General features: G+C 29.4%; 1 long non-coding RNA gene across 1 annotated transcript; it reads left to right on the top strand.

Annotated features, from left to right (window-relative positions):
- The first annotated feature begins 883 nt into the window (after positions 1 to 883).
- LOC135929135 (uncharacterized) lies at positions 884 to 13,594 on the top strand. Its single transcript, XR_010572487.1, has 3 exons — positions 884 to 1,012; positions 1,063 to 1,123; positions 13,546 to 13,594. It is a non-coding gene; the product is annotated as an uncharacterized LOC135929135 (long non-coding RNA).
- The last annotated feature ends 8,861 nt before the right edge of the window (positions 13,595 to 22,455 follow it).

Here is a 22,455-nt window from a genome sequence, read left to right as displayed (position 1 = left end):
TATATACCTATTCACCCACAAAATTTGTGGTATTCGAAGATAATTCTGATGATATAGTTAAAATAGAATAAAATAATCATATTGTAGAAATGAATCAAATTCAATAAAATTATCTGAAATGCCAAATGTTGGGTCTTGAAGTATGTTTTTCAGTTATAGCAATTATCACGAATAAGATTGATGAACAAACTACAATTTTCGGAAATCATTCATCAATTTAATTTTGTATATATTTTATTTAATACTTTATTTTCGGTAACTATTAATTACAAGTAACTAGTAACTTTAATATTAATTAATAATAAAAACATTCAAACAAAAATTGTAGTGATTGTGAGAATATATATTTTTCCCCAAAATTTTAAAATAAGAAAAGAATTGAAGTTATAATAGCGCCGGGAAATGTAACACAAAAGCAAGGATTTATTAAATTATTTATCAATTTCAAGATTGATTCTAGAAAAAGTAAATTTTGCTTTAACAAGCCTCAAACAAGGGGCCTAGATTCATTAGTTTATTAAGTCTCCTATAGGATAATTATTATTATTTCATTATTTTCATGATGTTTTATTGATATAATATACCATTTACATATAAATATATAATAATATAGATAAAAGCCTTGTCAAACGTAAATCAAATTTAGCCAATAGTGTTCTTTTGAAAAATATTGGTCCACTAAAAATCATCATAGCTTATTTGGTCCAATAATAATATCATACCAAATTTAAACATTCATGCACTTACTTTCAATTCACATATCATAAACATCTTCTTATAGGCCTTGACTATAACTAACGCCTGTGAATTTAGTAAAATATACTAGAACTAACACCCATGATAATTAATAAAATATACTAAAACTAACACCCATGATTATTAATAACATTTTATCACATGACACATCATTTCCACATGATAACTCGCTATATTTAATATGTTTAATGTTTCCATATTTTGAAAAATAAATCGAATGATAAGGAGAACAACCATAATATAGGAGTTAGACAAAGTAATAATTTTTTTTTTTAACCTACCTTACTTTTAAATTTTAAATAATAGCAACTTGCCAAGTATATAGGAGTTTTACCCAGTAGATATCTCATTACAAAATACTTTTAAAGTAATAATTTTACTTAACTTAATTTATTGTTTATTGAATGTGTATAAGATTTACCTTAATTTTATTTATGATATAATATTTGAAATAAAATTAGGATAACATAAATTTAAGAAACCTATTAGAGGGATTAAGAAAATAACTAATGTACTATAATATATGGAAAACAAATTAAATTATAACCTCTTTTTTTAAAGATTTCAATGATACTCAAGAAAGCTTCAAATGATAACCCATATAATTGTAAATATATATATGTGATAAAATAAAGAGAGGTTTATAATAAATTTTGAATTTTATCATATGTTAGTTAAAAAGAATTTAACCAATCTGATCTATTTTTTTTAAGCTCAACCATAGCCCATTTTTTTTAATTCTAGTTGTTTTGTCCCAAGTATCAGATAATCTTAATTTGATTTTAGCTAAATTATTTGACCTCTTTATAGGGTAAAATATTTATGCCTTTAACTTTTTATAATCTTTGAAATTTTTGGGTCTTGATCCTATATACTCAATCCAGACATAAAATTGTTATCTGGGAGATCAGTTTGTTTTATAACTAGAATAAATATTTTTATTGTTCGTTGAAGAGGAAGTGAGATATTGGTAATTTATTTAAGAACAATATACAAAATTTTATTTTAAATATAGATATTCTACCATCAAAAATGTTTGAAAAATTAAAATTATGATCTCTCAGATAATATATCATTATGTCTGGACTGAGTATAAAGACTCAAGATACAAAATTATAAAGTTGAATAAAAATCTATAAGTTGTATTGGTAAATATTTTACCACTTTTGACAAATAAACCTATTCCTAAAAAAGATTTAAATAATTAAACTAAAATCAATTAAATGTATTTGAAATATCATATATTTCTCACATGCAACTTTTAATTTATGATACTTCATCTCCTCCTCATAAAACATTAAGTATCTATATCCTTCTATAAACCAGTTAACTTTGAGCCATTCATGATTATGAAGCACTTCGTTATTTTATCTTTCATTTTATTCATTTTGCCCGTCAAGATAATAGTGAAATCAGAATTTTCTCCCATATTCGTTGATTGATAATTTAAAAATTTCCCCTTTATTTTTCTGATTTAGGCTGATTTATCCATCATCAAATATAGGATAAAATTCCCCAATTCCCTGTCATTTTTGATGAGAGCTGTGCTGTGATTCAGATATTTCTCTTTATTTTTCTGAGTTCTCTATCAACAAACAAAGTGAAAATTTTTAAATAAAAATTATCATATTTAAAAGTTCTAATAGGTTAAGGGAGGAGAGGGAGGTTTGATTTTTTGGTACATACTAAACAATTGACACAATAATATACATTATTTTTAACTAACTGATAGCCAGTCAAGAATAACGGGCTGCAGAATATTTCCTTATTCAATGATGGATAAATAATAAATTTTATCATTATTTGATAATGGGAATCAGAAATTTCCCAGCACGAATATTTAAAAAAAAAATTATAATAGGTCTAGCACATGTTTATAACAGAGCCAGGCCTGCAGGTCTCTGATTTGTTTTATTTACAAAAATATTAATTGTATGTATAATTTTTAGCAAGCCTCAGATTTATTTTATTTATAAAAGTACTAAATTGTAATTACAATTTATATTATTTATTTTAGATAGATATTCCTGCACAACGATCATTGATACAAGAATATTATTTTGGTGCTCAACGCTAAGTGCCAATGTTTTATTCTCTAAATTTTTCCTTGGAAAAACCCTCAGATGGCAGTTTCAAGAATTGCTGTTATAAGAGTAAACTTAGATACCATCAAATATTCCTTTTTTACAAGACCTTTTATCAAATCCTAATAATGAATTTCATTCAATTCATCCATCATTGAATAAAGAAGAAAATTCTAATTCTCCGTCATTCTTGATGGGCTATTAGCTAGTAATTATTAATAAAATCAAAAAAATATATAGATAAATGCTTATATATTTCATTAACTATTAAGTACTTGTTAAAAGATACATCCTTATTTATTGGACTTCCATTGCTACAAAAATTTGCAGACTAATATGACATTTTTTATTAAGATATAGGATAATATGAAACCAGCTCTTTTACAAATGAATGGTTTTATAACATTGTCCAATTCGACGTTGAGCAATCTATGTTTATATAAGTTTATGATAATAATATATGGATATTAAAGTTTCAAACTATTTTTTACATATAAATATTTTGCCCTTCAGCTAAAAAATTAAAAGATAACACTCCCCCCTCCCCATAAATTTATTCTATCTCCTTAAATGCCTACATCCTACCCATAATCTACATGACAAAATATTGACTGGAAGCTAACCCCCCAATTAAAGGCCTATACCTATCCCCTCCTCCCCAAAAAATTATTCTCAATTGGCTTCGATATTCCCACGCAATTACGAGTTTTTGATTGTAATGGTAATCTTTTCGTATATTTTAAAAGAATAATATAAGTAATGTTCTACTAAATACTATCAACTAATGTGAGTGTGCTTGAATTACTTTTTAGAATATGAATTACAGGGTTTCCCATCCAAAAAAGGAAAAGTCCCAATCAAAAAAGGAAAAGGTTCAATCAAAAAAGGAAAAGTGTCAAACAAAAAAGGAAAAGGTCCAATCAAAAAAGGAAAAAGTTCAATCAAAAAAGGAAAAGGTCCGATCAAAAAAGGAAAATTGTCAATCAAAAAAGGAAAAGTCCCAAAGGTTAAGGAAAAGGGTCAATCAAAAAAGGAAAAGTGTCAAACAAAAAAGGAAAAGGTTCAATCAAAAAAGGAAAAGTGTCAAACAAAAAAGGAAAAGGTCCAATCAAAAAAGGAAAAGTGTCAATTGAAAAAGGAAAATTCCCAAAAGAAAAGGAAAAGGGTCAATCAAAAAAGGAAAATTCCCATTCAAAAAAGGAAAATCGTAATTTTTTAAAAAAAATATATAAACTTTTCAATTTTTCTTAAATTTATTTATTTTTGTCATTCCTTCTTATTTTATTTCTAACTTTTTGCGATTTCTTTATTTTATTTGTATCTTTTCTCACTTTTTTTCTTCTCATTTTTGTGGTTTGACTAGTCTTCATTCTTGGTCTGGATGGGTATGACTTGGTCTGAGAATGGGGGGGGGGAGGGGGTGTAAAAATAAAATTTAAGAAAAATTGAAAAATTTATAATTATTTTAAGAAAATTATAAAAAATTACGATTTTCCTTTATGAACGGGAATTTTCCTTTTAAGATTGAAACTTTCCCTTTTTAGATTGGACCTTTTCCTTTTTTAAATGGGAAACCCCGTATGTTGAGGGCATGACAGTCATACCCATCAAGACAAAAAATGAATAATTTAAATCTAAAGATATTTAAATTAGATTTTATTTGATACCCATATCGATATTTTGTGGTGATAAAAATATTCCTGACCCCCCAAGACCTAGACCCGCCCTTTATGCGTGATTATTATTATTACAATAAAAAAATATTTTTATTAGCTTTTATTTGATACCCATATCAAAAAATTTTATTTTTTACCCCTCCCAACCACCCTCAGACCAAGTCATACCCATCCAGACCAAGAAGGAAGACTTTCAGTTAGACCATATTAAAATTAGCCTTTATTTGATACTCATATCAAAAAATTTATTTTTACATCCCCTTCCCCCCCTCAGACCAAGTCATACCCATCCAGACCAAGAATGGAGACTTTCAGTCAAACCACAAAAATAAGAAGAAAAAAAATTGAGAAAAGATATAGTGAGAAAAGATACAAATAAAATAAAGAAATCGCAAAAAGTTAGAAATAAAATAAGAAAAAATGACAAAAATAAATAAATTTAAGAAAAATTGAAATGTATATATAATTTTTTAAAAAAATTACGATTTTCCTTTTTTGAATGGGAATTTTCCTTTTTTGATTGACCCTTTTCCTTTTCTTTTGGGAATTTTCCTTTTTCGATTGACACTTTTCCTTTTTTGATTGAACCTTTTCCTTTTTTGATTGGGACTTTTCCTTTTTTGGATGGGAAACCCTGTAAATTAATTTACCTTATTTACTATAAATGCATAAGGATTGTATGCAATCCCCCCTGAGAAATAGTTAAAGAGATCATCGTAAACGTGAATTATAAAGTTTTAAAGACGTAAATTTAACCAAATCTTATCGGAAATAAGTTTTTTTTAAAGTGATGGATGTATATATGTATCATTGGACTATTTACTCTATTGATATTATCTTATCTGTTGATAACAAAATATTTTTTTTGAAGTTAATCATAAATTTTTTATAACACGGGTGTGAAAAGCTTAAATGAATCAGTCCATAGACCAGAGAGTCGAAAGTCCTACAATAATCAAATATTGGGAATGCATAGGGGATCAAGAGAGAATTCACAGGGAGGAAGAATGGAAAGAGACGGGGTATTGATTCTCGTAGAAGAGGGAATATGAATTAAAATTCTTATAATTGCGGAAGACAAAGACATATGGTCCGGGATTGTCGGGAAATTAAATGTTTTAAATGTGGAAAATTTGGACATATAGCCTCGTATTGTCCGGGTAAACAAGGAAAATTGCATTGTACGGGTTGCGGAAGATTTGGTCACAATAAAGAGGAATGTAATACTGACAATTATAATATATGAGGGGGTTTTCCATAGAGAGGACTGGGTCAAAATACCACAAATGTGCGACCTATTGAGGGTGAGAGAAGTTAAAATATCATTGCACCTAATGTAAAAGAAACCGAGGAGCAAAATGTGGAGTGCTGATGCCGAAAAAGGGGACATATGGTGAGTGATTGTGGAAATTTGTGATTATATGATGGCAATAAAAATACACGGGTCAAGGCGAGGAGATTATAGGAGGCAGGCAAAGTTGTTCTCATGAAAAAATAAAATTAATGGGATGTGTAAATATGATGCAAGAAGGAATACTACATGACCCTTGTCCGATAATAATGATAAATTATGATGTAAGTATGGTACCAATTTGAGGTGGGCGCGGGCTTAATTTTTTATTCACGTTCCGCCCTCCCACGATGGCAATAAAAAAATTCACGCCCATCACGCTAACCATTAAAAATTTTTTGACCCGACCTGCCCGCTCAAGAAAGGCAATATTTTGATTCACGCCCGTCACGCCCGAAAATTCACTGTGTTTTTAAATTTTTCAAAACTATTGCTATTGTTTTACACTTTTTTGAATTTATTCTATTTATTTCATTAATTTCATAATCCATGTTAATAACAAAAAATAAATATAATCTATAAATCAAAATTTTTATTTAGAAAAAGATGAATATCGATTTTTTTTTTCAATTGTGTACGCCTTTCCTTTAATAAGAGATTGGCTACAGAAAATAACCTTTCACTAGGAGCCGAACTTGCCGGGGCTGACAAAATATTGCTCGGTAATTTTCTCAAAAAAGGAAATGAATATTCCTGCTTCCAAAACTTAATATTGTCTTGTTATTTGTCTTATGAGCTATGAATCTTTTAAGTTCATCCTCACAGCTTTCATTGGTAGATGTTGATGCTTTATCAGAATCATCTAGAAATTCTCTAAATTTTTGTTTAGAATATTCGGCTTTTTATGAGGATGAATTAGGAAAGTTATATGATAGTCATATACCATTTAGAATATACGGTTTTTTATGAGTTTAGGATAAATAGGAAAATTATAAATGATAGTTGGCATTGACTTATGCATAACATTATATTATTTAGTTTTAGGTTGGTTATATATATCATCCTTTTCTTCTTCTATTAAAAGCTTAAGACTTTTGAAATTCGGATCTAGAATCAAGCCTACCTTATATAGTGGCTGCATAATAAATCTTTCTTTTAAAAAAAATCTTGTTCTGTTTTTTAATTTTTTGATTATTATATTATTGTTCACTTTCAGAAGGTTAACAAAATTTTACTAATTTTTGTTTCCATAGATAAACTTCATCTACTGCGCTCAGATTATCCGAGCATTCTTTAAATATTGATAAAAATTTATCTAACTCGAGTATGATATTGATATCAATTATGACTAATCTATTTAATTCTTGATTGCTAAACAAGTACACCTGTATTTCAGAATGTCATTTTAAGAAACTCTGTATCATGATATATACAGAGTTCCATCTCGTTATTAAAACTTGTTCAAGGGTGTGGTTTAGCTTGCTATTAGCTGTAGATTCTTTGAAATATTGCACTATTTTTCTTTACATTATTTATATTTAAGGCTATTTCAGTTAAACAATTGTCAAAAATATAATGCATAATATTTTTTAGTATATGGCATATAATACATGCTAGCGTTCGTCACCTTTGAATGCATATATAATATTTGCTCCGTTATCAGTCACACAACTATACATTTATTTAAATAATTTTATACTTCTGTATATTCTTCTAAAATTGAATTGACTTCACTTTTAATATTGACGTCTTTCTTGATTTCCCTTGTGGTCAAAACAAATGTTTTTAATTCAAAATCCTTAATGATAATATGTCCTGTAATGGTTAAAAACTTCGATTTTTATGATCATCCGTCCAAAAATCAGTGGTTATGGACAAGTAATTATTATTGATCATGCTCTTAATCTTAATTTCATCGTACATTTTTGGAGCTATAGTATTTTTGAAAGTTTTCCGGCTCACAAGTATATCTTTTATATTTTGTTATCCATATGTAACACCAACATTTATTAACTCTTGACCTAGCTTGTAAAATCCTTCACTTTCTGTTGTTTTTAAAGATAGAAGACCTATACAAATAAAATATAACTTACTTTTTTTGTAAAATGTTTAAGCAAAATTTAACAAAAAGTCTAGCGATAAAACACCTAAACATAAAAAGTAAATAAAACTAACGGTATGATACTGGATGTTGTTTATAAAATGCGGAAGATTTTTTATTTTCAAAAATTAATCTTTTTTTAAAAAGAACTAAATTAAATTAGAAAATATATATTATAATTATAAAATTGCAAATTTATAATTTATAAAAAAAAACTATTTTAAAAATTAAAATTTCCGTGATTCACGGGAAATTTATGTTCACGCCCGATCACGTCCGGTAAACATTTTAGGAAGGCCCGTCACGCTCAATAACGCCTAATAATTTAAATTAATTTCACACTTACGCCGTGACCCACCGTGACACTATAGGTCAGGCATAATTTCACGGCCCGCGCCAACCTCTAGTACCAATGTTATTTGACATGGGAGCGACTATTTCGGTAATTGGATATGATAAATATCAGAATCTTTGGCCCGATGAGATGATAGAAAATGAGGGATTGAGAATATGGCAATTCGATAGATCACAAGTTTATAATGGGGAGAGTTGAAATAGAGGCAATAGTGGGAGAAAGAGTGAAGATATTAGATTTGTGAATTATTATTCGGAGAGTTGAAGCGGTAATGGGGTGAGACTGGAACACCCTAACACAGCGTCTACATGAGCGGGAGGGGTAGGAACAGTTTGCATCCTATTTTTTTGAGGGGGTAGGCTGCTTTAATGGGGGTATGATAAGTTTTTTGGGGGGTTATCTATTAAATTTTGAGATCAAATAGGACAAAATTTATTGCTGTAAAAATTAATACTTTTATTATAGAATTATTATAATACAATTCATCGACCAAATCTATATATTGCAAACAATCATACACATTGTTTTCCAAATAAAACTTTCCGCTATCCTTTGTAATGTAATTTAAAAGGTTTAGATATTTTAGCAAGCTCATAATGCCATAATAATTAATTCATTGTAAATAATGGAGGTTTTAATTGAATTTATTATCTAAAAAATAAATTCTTTATATTCACAAAATATCGATAATTGGTAGTAGAGATAGATTAATTTAAGTTGTCCTTTATTAATTCTCTGAAAAGTGTATCGATAAATTAATAAGGTGAAAATAATAGAAAAACACCGCCGCCGAAGGCGGCGGGAATTTTTAGGGGGGTAACAGGTTTTTGAAGGGGCTTAGCATCCAGTAAAAATCCTGTCATGTAGACGCTGCCCTAACAGGTCCATGGTAATTTTGGGGGAGTGTTTGCATGTAGGGGCATGTTTGTACCCATAACTAGACGAGATTTGTATGAATACATAGCAGGAATGCGTAGAAACATTACCAGAAATTGAGGTAGCGTAGTAGGAATAGGGAGGGAAGAGAACGAGGGAGTATCGCAGAGCTGAGTGGAGAAGCTGCGAGTGAGAGGGGTGAGAGGAGAGTATTCTTAGGAGATAAAGAAATAAGCGAAGTTTATTATATAGGAGAGTAATAGGGGAGAATAATTCTAGGAGAAATAGGGGCTAATAATTCTAGGGGGGTAATAGGGGAAAATAATTCTAGGGGAGAAATAGGGACATTTTAGGAGAAAAATAGGGCAAATAATTAGGAGAGAAATAGAGGGGAATAATTTTAGGGGAGAAATCAGGGGTAATCGAATGGGAAGAATTGGGGTTTTAAAAGGTTGTGATTTTGGAGGAAAGGAAGAAAAGAGTGCGGAAGAAGAGGGGGGATTTCGAGATGTATCAGGGAAGGTTAAGTGATGGGAGACAATTTGATAAAAGATAGTTCCCTTTCCGTAGATGAGTCGAGATGGGTGCAGGGGTAGTGGAAGATCTGTCTAAAAAACCGGATTTGCAAAATAGAAATATAGAAATGGTAATGATCAAAGTAGAAGGAGTGCAAAAATTTGTGGATAATTATCAGAAGATTTTTGGTGAAGAGTTGGTATGTCTCAAAGATTATGAAGTGGATATTAGATTAAAAAAAGGGCGGCATGCCTAAATTTGTGCGGTACGACGAGTACCGTTTGAATGGAGAAGAGAAGTGGAAATGGGATGTGATCGATTGGTACAAGGGCATTGTAGGTCCCGTAGATTATAGTGAATGGGCGACACTTCTGGTGCCGGTGAAAAAGGCTAACGGCAAGCTCTGTTTATTCGCCGATTTCCGAGTCATGCTAAACCTGGGTGGTGGTGTCAAGTATTCTTTCCCACGAATTGAGGAGATATTGGCTAATTTAAAAGGTAGTATATATTTTTCAAAAGTAGATTTTTCAAATGCCTATTTACAATTACGTGAAGCAATAGGGCAAAAGCTATTCACTATCACTACGCCAAAGATATTATACGCATTCTGTAGGTTTCCTTGACTTCGCGTTTCGGCATCAATTTTTCAACCATAGGCGTAGCCAGGATTTTCCTTAGGGAGAGGGGGGGGGGGAATTAAAAAATTATAATTACTGGGGGCTTCGCCCCCAGACCCCATTTTGGGCGGGCCTTCGGCCGGGTTACCTTGGTATATATATAGTCATAAAATATTTTTACAAGAGAGGAGATTATTTTTAATAAAAAAAATAAGCCTGGTCAAATATGAAATACATTTTTATTAGTTTATATAAAATATAATAAATTACTTTTATATACATTAATATAAAAGCATGGTAATAATTTATTCCAAACAAGTATAAGAAATTTATTTATAAAAAGTAAATAGACATATAGTTGATATTCCTCTATTATATAGAATTGGTTACAAAATACTAGGTAAAATTCTAGTTTACAGATATATTTGACAGTTAGAGAATATATTACAGTTAATATTTTAACAAACATTATTAATAAATGCTCTTAATAATAAATATAGCAACAATTTGTATTCAATTATTTAACGCCATCTATTTTCTAATTAAAATGATATAAAAAAATAATCTTCATATTATTTATTCCACAATGTCTTTAAAAGATATTTTCTGATGTCCTTATCATTATTATATAGTTTTCTGTATAATTCGCTATATTGGTAAAAATTATTTGATTGTCATATAATAATTGATAAGATTAGTTATATTGTAAATCTACGACATATAATATTCCACTGTTTGTATTATTATATTTACTTTTATTAAAATAAATAAATTAAAATTACTCACTTAAAAAATATATTTGATATATTATATTATTTAGTAATTTTATGGATCTATTATTATAATTATAATACATTTCACTTTTGTCTTAAGACTTATCTTTGGCTTATATTCCATTTCTTAAAAAACATTTTTGGTTCACTTTTTTTTATATAAAAATGCTTTTTCCCAAAAAATGTATAAATTATGATGAATAGTTTTATAAATAAATATCAACTTTTACATTCTTTCTTTCAAATTATTGTTTACGATATATGCATACATTTTTGGGGGTCAGGAAGTGGGGGAAGGACTAAGGGAAATATTTTTTATTAGCTTAAAATGATATTCACAAAAAGTGATAAATTTTTGAAGGGGGGTGGGAATTTCACCTTGCCCAGGGAAATATTTTTTATTAGCTTAAAATGATATTCACAAAAAGTGATAAATTTTTGAAGGGGGGTGGGAATTTCACCTTGCGTTTTCAACGAACTATGGCAGAAGGGGTTTAAGGATGATGTATTGGTGACTGGAAAAACATCTGAACATTATGAAAAAAGGTTGGAAGAGGTATTTAGAAGCATTTAAAAAAGGGTTAAGAGCAAGTGCTGAAAAAGGGTGTCAGGACTCAGGAGTGTAGGTATTCGTATATTTGGGGCATAAAATAACTTGAAAGGTGGTGAGGCCATTGGACAAAAACATGACGGGAATTGCGAGTATGCTGAGAGCAAATAATAAAGTGGAGGTGCAGGCGTTTTTTGGGATAGTAAATTATTATTATCGATGCACAAATAGCAGCGTCGTTATATAAATTGTTAAAGAAAGAAGGAAAGTTTGAATAGAAAAATGAACAAGGAGGCTTTTGAGCGGTATCCAGAATCGGAAGAGAACCAGTTCCAGTGTGTTTTAATAATGATTTGTAAATGTTGTTAGCCGTATTTGCATCCAATAAAGGAAGGTGTAGGAGGAACGTTATTACATTTCATAGACGAGCTGGAAAGACCTGTTTTATTTTTCTCTAGATTGCGGAAACAGGATATTCAGTTATCGAGCAAGAAGCGTTGGCCTTTATTTTTGGATTGACAAAATGCTTATAGCAATTAATAGGACGTAGATTTATAGTATATACGGATCATAAACCGCTATTTCATCTTTTTAATTAATAAAGAGTTAATGTTGTAGTCTAAATTTGCAAAGATGGTTGTTACTGGTGGGTTGATTTACAATTGGAATATCGGTGAGAAAGGGAAAATTATTTACCAGATAATCTTTCTAGAGTGAGTCAAAGGATCTAGATAAAGAGGATGAGCGAGGATTGATTAGGACGATGGTAGGAATATCTAAAGGAGGACCGGTAACGTGGAAGCAATTCAAAAAGGCCACATTAAAAGATCGATTATTAAGTCATGCATAAAGGGCGGAAGACATGGCTAGACGGAGACAAATTTTATAATATATAGTAAAGAATTGGCTATAGTGGATGAATTTATGGTTCAAGGGAATAGACGTATAATTCCTATCAAATTAAAGGATGCGGTGTTGGCAATGATTCATGCTGGTCATTAAGGAGTGGAGAAGATGAAACAATGGGGTCGAGAATATGTGTGGTGGCCAGGAATGAATAGAGATATTGAGAATATCAGCAGAATATGTTTGATGGGCAATATGTGGGCCAAAATGCCCCATAAAGACAAGAAAAGTGTTTGGCCAGGGCTACGCAACCGTGACATCGACATTTTCTACTTTGAAAATACGATATATATATACTCGTTGTGGACGCTTACTCAAAATGCGTAGATTACAAAGAGGTAAGGGGGTTAACGATTCAAGTGGTAGTGAAAACGTTGGAAAATCTATGGGCCAAGTTCGATCTCGAATGATAGTCTTTTATCAGTGAGCAGTTTAAGACGTTTTGTGTGGAAACCAGGGTATAACATATTTTAGCATTGCCATAACATCCAAGCTCAAATGGTCAGGCGTAGAGGATGGTGACTTGTCAAATATTGTTAAAGAAAATTAAAATATGACCTGGATTTTACTGGACTGTCTAAAGCAGGAACCCGTTGAAGAGATGAATGAGATAAACGATAGTTCGGAATTCTAAGTTGAACAGACGGTGTGGGAAAGAATATATGGAAGTACGAGAAAATGGGATTCAGAAGTAATAATAGAGGTAATGGTAAAAAACTATGTTGAGTAAAATTCAACGATGGAAGGGAGGGAATTAGGCATCGAGATTAAATGAAGAAAGGATTAGAGCCAGGATGATTGAGATCAAGTTAGCACTGTGAAATATAAAAAATGATGATGATGAAAAATATATAAGGTGTAGTTTGCCTCAGCTACTCGAAAGGGACAGATGGGAATAAAAGGCAAAGGGAAATTTTTATTAGCGTTTATAATAGCAGTGGATATATCAACCAAGACGTGGAAGGTAAAGATGATGGAAAAATATTTATCTTAGTATAGTTCTCAATATATCCTATGAAAATCTAATGAAATAACTAAATCAAGGATCAGATATGGATATGGCTTGACTCAATATATGTGCGATAGATTATAATATGAAAAATGGATCAGCATTTACCAGCGAACAAAGAGAGGATACTCAAGGATAACTACCTTTCGAATTGTTGAAAACCAGTGAATGGACAATAATTAGGCCGGGAGATAGGTTAAAGTGTGAGTTTGGTTTTTATCTATTTTGGGGGGAGAAGTTAATTTTGCGTATTCATTATCATTTTTTTGTTAATTTATCAAGTCATCATTATCATGAAATATATTTTTTTGGAAGAAGATTATTAATAAATTTATATTTATTTTTCAAAATGTGCAAGATATAAAAAGCCTAAAAAAAAGTAAAATATTTATTAAATTATATTCTTAAATTTTATTATTAAAATATTTTTTTTCAAATTAGGAAATAGAATTATTATTAATATATTATTAAATTATATTTTTAAAATTATTAACTTATTTTGTTTAAAATTGTTTTTTTTTTCAAATTGGGAAATAAAATTATTATTAATAATATCATTTTTATCATTTTAAAATTGTTTTAAAATAAAAAATCAAATTAAATCGTATCCCTTCTGAAAATATTTGTGCTGTTGATATTAGATATTATAAAGTAAGAAAAAATATACATATTTTATTTCGTGTGTTGTTTTGTTGTTGTTGTGTTGTGTGTTTTTATATAAAAAGCAACTAAAATCAATCTTTATTTCTTTCAAATTCTACTAATAACAAAAATAATAATAAATATTAAAGTTCAATGAACTAACTGTTAACACATAACAATATATGATTATATAGCTTTATGATAAGCGAAAAGAGGGTTTAAATTTCATATAATATCAATTTTATTATTTTTAAACTCTTCATATTTTTATGCTACCTAATATTGTGGGGTAAAAACAAATCACGGAAAAAGAACACCCTGAATTATTTTAAAATTTTTATAAAATTTACTTAATACGTGCTCTAAACATTTTTAAAAAAATCGAACGCGTTCACGTTCAATTTCAAAAAAAGGAACTCGTTCACGTTCATGTATGCGTTCACTTTCGTTCAAAATTTGTAAATTTTTTTTAAAAATTTAATTTAATAAAAATAAATGTCATATTATTTAATAATATATTAGACATGTTAAAAAATAATATGGTATTATTTTGATAATATAATTACAAATGCAATATAATATAGTGAATAAAAAGATAATTTTATTTAAAAAAATTCTTATTAATTTTTAATAACAATTGTTTTTCAAAATTTTCATCTGATAGACAGGAACGCTTGGTTAATACGGCATTAGCTATACTAAAAACGAGCTCTATAGGACACACTTTTACAGCGTTTCGCTTAGAGCTTCATGATTATCATTATTAAAAGCTCTAAATCATGTGTTTATATTTGCAACATTTCTGCATAATTATTTTTAGGGCTAATATTGGCTCTAGTAAGTTTGTTTGGTCTATATGCGCATATCTATTTGGGGAAAAGATGAAGTGTAGATGATATGATTTTATTTATTAAGAGGACCTTAAAAATTTTTGAGATAGGATTTGAGGGCTACAGCTCAATAAGTAAATTTTTGTGGGCTTTGATTTTTGGGAAATTACATAGGAAGGATTTGTTCCATTCCATTGTAGTATTTCTTTCCGTTCTCCCATATTTTATTGAAGAGTCTAGTAGGAAGGAAGATATTGTCATAGGTGCGGTGATTATCGAGCCCCAGCTTTGTTTTTCCGTAGTTTTTTTATTACATTTGATATTTTATTTATGGAGAAACCAGACGGGGGTGGGACAAGGTTTATATTGTTTGTTGGTAGAGTTACCTTCCGTGAGTCGAAGACCATCTTATAATAATCAAGCCGTAATGTCATTTGTTCGTCCTGGTCAATGATTATTTTTCCGTTTCCTAAAATTATAGAGTTGGGTTTTCTAACTGCAAGGTTTACAGAATTATTTTAATTTTTTATAGGCGTCATAAATTCTATTTTCTTTCATATCTTTATCAATATCATAGGCTTTTTTGCTATGTAAATCCTTTTATCACTCCATAGTAATCTCTGTATGATTTTCCATAACTCTGAGCCATTCTTCATTCTTAGTTGATTTATTTTTTCTAATGTCTCACTAGAGTCCATTCTTTCCTTGAAAAAATGACTTACATTTGGCAACATCATATGATTCTGCAAGATCATTTTAAATAATTTCCAGCATTCTTCTAAGTTTTAGTGCATAGTTATGTTTAGAAAGTTGGCTCTTTTCCTATTTAATGCTTGATCAAGAATTATATATCTTCCGGCGTTTGTAATTTACTAAGTTTAGGTGTAAAGTTTGTTTTCAAATGAATTGTACTAGATCCAATCAAGTTTTGTCTAATTCTTTTATAATAGCCCCATATATTTTTTTACGGTAATAATAGCTAAAGCATTCTATGATCCGACAGGTTTATATTAGTTGATGCCTTAACGCCGTCAAACCACTGGTGAATATTAGAGATGAAGAAATCAATTTTGGATTTCTGCCAGCCCTCACGACGGTGCATGTGTTTATTTCTCGGTGGAAAAAAAAGTATTTTAGACTTTAAGTTTCTTGCTATCCTTGCTATTCGGTTGTTATATGGTAGCATACCCGGTGACATTACTGCTAACAAACAGCCTCTTTACCAATTTTCAGGTTTAGATAGCCTATAATTATTATATTATATCTGCACGGTAGGGTGTGAATCGTATTTATCATTATGTCGATGAAGCCTAATCTTTCATTTCTATTTGGTGGGGCATAAAAATTTGCTATTATTGTGAGCCTAAAATTTGTGTTTAAATAGAGAAGACTACATCGTTTAGATATGGGTACGAATTTGATGGTGAATTTATATATTCGTTTATTTATTATGAATTCTATCCCAGACCAGCTTTTGGAAGTGGTACCCGAGCAAAATATTTTATAATCATTAAAGTTTGCAGTTTTTCCAGGACAGTGGGTTTCTTGAATACCTATGATGTCTACTTTCACCACATCTAACCTTAAGAGATCCGCTAGTTTGTTTTTCATTCCATTTATATTAAGGAACGCAATTTATAACTTGCCTGTTAATTTGTTCTCCATTTGGTTATACTAACTTGAATCCAAGAAAAATTCTAAAGATCCTGATGACGTTAGAAGGAATTTTATTTGGTTTAGATTAAAGATTTAGAAAAAGTTATAGTAAAGGAAAATTTATTAAAAGAATTTAGCTCTTATCAGTTAAAAAAAATTGAAATATGAAAAAGGAAAAACAGCTGATTAAAAAATATAGGACTTTTTTCTTTAAAAATTTGAGTTAATATTAAATTTTTCAAATAAATATAAATAAAAAGTGTTTTTAAAATTGAAAGAAGGTTAAATTCGAACGCGTTCGTCAAAAAAAGAAACGCGTTCACGTTCAAAGTTTGTCAAAAATAAAAGGAACGCCGTTCATCATTTCTTTCAAAAAAACGAACTTGAACGCGTTCGTTTACAACACTACTTAAGACCTAATGATAAAGGCATATTTTTATTTGAATTATAATGGATATCCTCATGTTTATAAGGTATAGACAAATTAGCATTTTAAGAATAAATATTTTTTAAATATATTTTATTAATAAGCTATATTTTTTAATGGCGCTAATTCATTATTTAAAGGTAACTCATATACCCTCCATAAACAATGGTTAAACATGATAAAATGCTGATGTTCAAAGTGGTACTGGAAAAAATACTCCCATAAAATAACATATATATTTCTTTTTTCGTAAAAATGATTTGCTATAGTAATAAATACAATATTCATATACAATTAAGATATTAAATAGACTAAATTTGACTAAATTTTGCAATTAGATTTTATTTTAGTGGTAAATCATCATCATGTATATGCAAATTTTATTTAAAATAATAATTAAATGGGTTGACATCAGTGTTGTTAAAATAGCGCGCTACTTTTTTCAGTAGCGGTAGCTTTAGCTGGCTACGTTTTTTAGAAAATAGAGATAGCCGTAGCTCGCTACTTTCAATTTTACATAATAAATACATCTAAAAAATATTAAAAAAATATTTTTTATTAAATCTAAAATTATGATCCTTTTATTTAAATTTATATTTAAAAATATAAATTATAAATGTAGTTAGCATTATAAATCTAGTTATTAAAAATGTGTGAGATTGTTGAAGATAGCGAAATTTCTTTGGAAAATGAGAAAAATATAGATTATCCTTTCTATAATATTAATATATAGTATTAATATAAAATTCAAAATTAATATATTATTAATTACCTTGTGTATAATAATTATATTTTTAAAAATTTTATTTACCATAATTTAATGCTATTTTAATATTTTTTTATAAATGAATCTAAATCTCAGATAAATTTAAATTTTGAAAATTAAAAAGGTATTCTTCTTTTTTATAAATACAATCGCTTTATATAAATTAGATTTCCAGATCTGTATGATAATGATAATGTAATAGCTGCTATCGTTCATCCTAGTTTCAAGTTAAATTGGCCATACAATAATTTAACTGAATCTAAAGGGCAACTTGATAGGCTGATGGTAACGTTAAAAAATGCCATGCCTAACCACGATACTAATACTATAGCAGGATCGAAACCGCGGCCTTCCATAGATGATCTTTTGAAATAAATAATAATAATAATATTATTAAATCTCTAGATGCTTTTTTTAAATCTAAAAATACTCATTTAAATATTTTTATGATTTTTTTTATATAAAAAGTGTGTTTATTAAATTTAATACTGCGTTGCGCTCAAGAGCTAGTGCTGAACGATTATTTAGTATGGCAAAGCTTATACTTTCTGATCATCGTGCTAGATTTGGGGATGACAGTACCAAAATGTTATTATTATTAAAGTGCAATAATAAATAAATTATATATATATGTAACAAATTATAGTATGTTTTTATACCAATATTTTATTTGTGGAAATAAAGTTACGTAAAAAATATTTTAAAAAAAAATCAAAATAGCGTAAAAAGTAGCTAATAGCGTGCTACTCATTTGAAAACGATAGCGGTAGCGCGCTATATTTTATAAAATAGCGGTAGCGATAGCGCACTACTTTTAAAAGTAGCGTTTAACAACACTGGTTGACATCGATATTGTAAGAAATCGCTCTTATAAAATCTGGAAGTCTTCGCATTACATAAAAGTATTTCTCGCAAAGTTTCTTTAACCGAATCTGGATATTATAACTGCGATTTAGTTTTTGGTGTCCACCTACCTACACGACATCGTTCAAGTTTGGTTTCATCGGAAGTCACCTCGCATTTCATTTTTTAAATCAATACCCAGATTAATGGGTGTTTATTTCCAACCAGTTTAGAAAAACGATGATTCCACCTCCGCATTGATAATTCTTGCGTTCTTCGTCGGATAGAGTGCTCTGATCAGCGTCTACATGGCAGAATTTTCACTGGATGCAAACCCCTTTCAAAAACCTTTGCCTACCCCCCTAAAAAATCCCAGCTGCCTTCGGCGGCGATGTCTCTTTATCATTATTTACACTTATTTATTTATTGATACACTTTTCAAATAATTTATAAAGGATAACTTAAATTAATCTATCTCTACTACCAACTATCGATATTTTGTGAATATAAAGAATTTATTTTTTAGATAATAAATTTAATTAAAACCTTCATTATTTACAATGAATTAATTATTATGGCATTATGAGCTTGCTGAAATATCGAAACCTTTTAAATTATATTTAAAAGGATAGTTTATCTGGAAAACAATGTGTATGATTGTTTGCAATATATAGATTTGGTCGATGAATTGTATTATAATAATACTATAATAAAAGTATTAATTTTTACAGCAATAAATTTTGTCTTATTTCATCTCAAAATTTAATAGATGACCCCCCAAAAAAATTTATCCTACCCCCATTAAAGCAGCTTACCCCCTCAAAAAAATAGGATGCAAACTGTTCCTACCCCTCCCGCTCATGTAGACGCTGGCTCTGATTCACGTTCCAAGTTTCCGGAGGAAATAGAGGCTCAATTTGACTTGTCTGGGACTGAGAATTGCCTCTTGTGACCTTCCTTGATTCTCGATTAATATAATTTTTATCGAAATAGTCAAGAATATCCTTACCATTGCTCGGAGTAACCGATCTCGAGCATTAGCCATATCACATAAGGGAACAATGCTGAGCCATACTAAATGCCAGAAAATAAGCTTAGAATTTCATCGGTCCTGTATAGGTTTTCCAGACCTAGTTTTAAATTTTATGGGTACTTTGACACAAATGGTAAAAGCACCCTCTGATTATATAAAATAAATAAACATATTAAATTAATAATCATACCAATGATAGTTTTAACCTCGCTCATAGCAGACTTTTCAAATCCTATATATATATATAGTAAATCAGGAAATAAATATTTTTCCTGACCTTTAGACATTATTATTTCGGATATTTTTTCGTAAGTATTTTGCGTTTTTTTTGGAATACACAATAAACAGCTGTGATAAAAATAGTGTTTGAATTCACCAAAAAAGTAAAAATCAAAACCATTTACCTCACCCTCTACCCTCCTCATCTTTACCCAACTTCTTTATAATATTATGATAAAGCATTCCTAATAATTTCCCACCACTCTATGATTTTCGATTTGAAGAAGATCTCGTGGAAAAAATCCTATTTTATATGAAAGAATTTCATAAAGTGTTATTTATAAAGGTCAAATTTGGCTAAAAGAAATTCTATTTTTATTCGTAATTTTTTTTGGAGGGGGTGGGGGGTTATATCATAAAAATTTTTTTGCTCTTAAATTTACATATTATAGTATACTATTACAATTCCTAAACATTTCTGGTTTTAAAATAAAGCCCGCTGAACTGACAATTCCCTTGCACCGACTAGCCCTTATTTCTCATATTCTAGCCTGTCTAGCTTAATAATTTCCGCAATTTGATGATCATTTACATAGATAATTAAGAATTTCACCTATTTTAATTTGCTCCTAAACGTTCAACGGTCAGAAAGGCGTCTAGATAATAGTGGCCCGCAGTTTTCAATTACTTTTAATTTACTTTAAAGTTTATATCTTCACTCTATTTTAACAAATCATCTAGGATGGTAATATTCAGCATTCGTTCGGGTTAATAATATTGTGAAACCAATTAAGTATATTTGATAAGCATCATTTGGTGTTTTATCTCAGGACACATTTTAAAATATCCTTGGCACCATCAGATCAGCCAAATATTTTGTCACCATGGCTTTTGTATGCATCATTGAAAGAAAGACTATGGAACTCAAAGAACATCTTCAATAATTTTCCAGTGTTAAAATGTCTAAATTTATTGTTTGTAAGTATTTTGATAAAGGCCCAATTATTTAAAAAGATTTGAACCTTTAATAAAGTTTTAAATCTTTTGTTCAATGTAGCTTCAGATTCTGAAGTCTTTTTTCTATTCAAAAGAGTTGTTATATTTATAGTGGCTGATATTAACCTATCTTTGTCGCTAAGAATCAATAAAATTACCTACCCAACATCTCGTTTCCCCAATTTCTTCGAAACCTTTAAGAATCTATTATCTGTTTATCAATACTTGTCTTCGTCCTTGCTAGTGTTTTTAATAGGCTCAACAGCTAATATTTTAGCCAGAAAAATATTGCACAAGCCTCGAGATTTCGCTAATAAATGCCCAAACCGTTATGCTCTTTATGAACAAAATCAAGCCTTTTAACAACACTAGTCCATGCTCTATCCTTTTATGATACATTTTGCAAAAGTAGCATGCCCTCAAAGAGATTCTTCGCCTCAAGATTATTACATATGGCTATAACAAAACATAAATACTATCTGATATTACTTTCTTAATTTGAGCTTGAAAGCCAACAAACTCACTTGTCCTATGCTGTTACGCCAAACGTTTCTCTAATTATCATGTTTATTTGTAGTATTAACAAAAAGAATTGATTTTAAAATATTTATAGGCTTCATTTTTTTCTAAAAGCTCCAATATTTTTTGAAATATCAAGGTTCCAAGAGATTTTTCGCTAGACCTACTAATCAGTCCATTCTGATTTATATTATAATTAATAATAATCATGTTTATTTGTTATAATTTATAAATTAGGTATATTTATGTGCAATAATAAAATAAACGTTAGTTGCTTTATGTATAAAGATAAAATTTAAAAAAATATGCTCTAAACATAATTCTAAAATCTGCGTGAGAAAAAATTTTCGGGTTTAAACAGAATGGATATTAATATTTTGTTACGAACTAAACCTGAATGCTAAACCGTTATCTTTATCTGAATTAATCCATGAACAAAAGGGATTTTGAATATATATTACTTTACCAAACAATTTCTCCTTAGACATAGCTAGGAATTATCTGGGGGTGGGGGCACTATTTTTCCCCATAAATTATTTTATAGGTCTTTAGGTCTACCAGGCCTTTGCCTAAGTTAGATTTTTATAAAAATAATTTTGATTTTTTGACATTTTTTATAAAAATGCGTAGTTCTAATTAAAAAATTATTAATTTTTACTAATTTTTCTTCCAAAATCTTGTTTATAGTGATGTATTGTATGCAGTTTTGGGGGAGAAGGCATGTATGGAAAAAATTAGCCTAATGATATTTACGAGAACATGCAAATTTCGGAAGGGGGGAATTTCCCCTTCCCCCCCCCCCACAGCTTCCCCTTTGAATTGTCAATAAAAAAAAGAAAAAGTTATTATGCATTTTTTTTCATAAGCCCGGGACAACAGCATTTTTGCTCCTATGAATTGTCAATAAAAAGAATCCAAAAATATTTTTCCCATAAAAGGTTACTATGCATTTATTTTTTTCATAAACTCGGAGCGGCATTTTAGCGTTCCTGTTCCATTCCGGCTAAAGAAGTG

Source organism: Gordionus sp. m RMFG-2023, chromosome 4, assembly GCF_954871325.1.
Source record: "Gordionus sp. m RMFG-2023 chromosome 4, tfGorSpeb1-WG-v2, whole genome shotgun sequence".
NCBI lineage: Eukaryota > Metazoa > Nematomorpha > Gordioida > Chordodea > Parachordodidae > Gordionus > Gordionus sp. m RMFG-2023.
The sequence above is the reverse complement of the archived record's forward strand: the minus strand, read 5'-3'. Positions and strand labels throughout refer to the sequence as shown.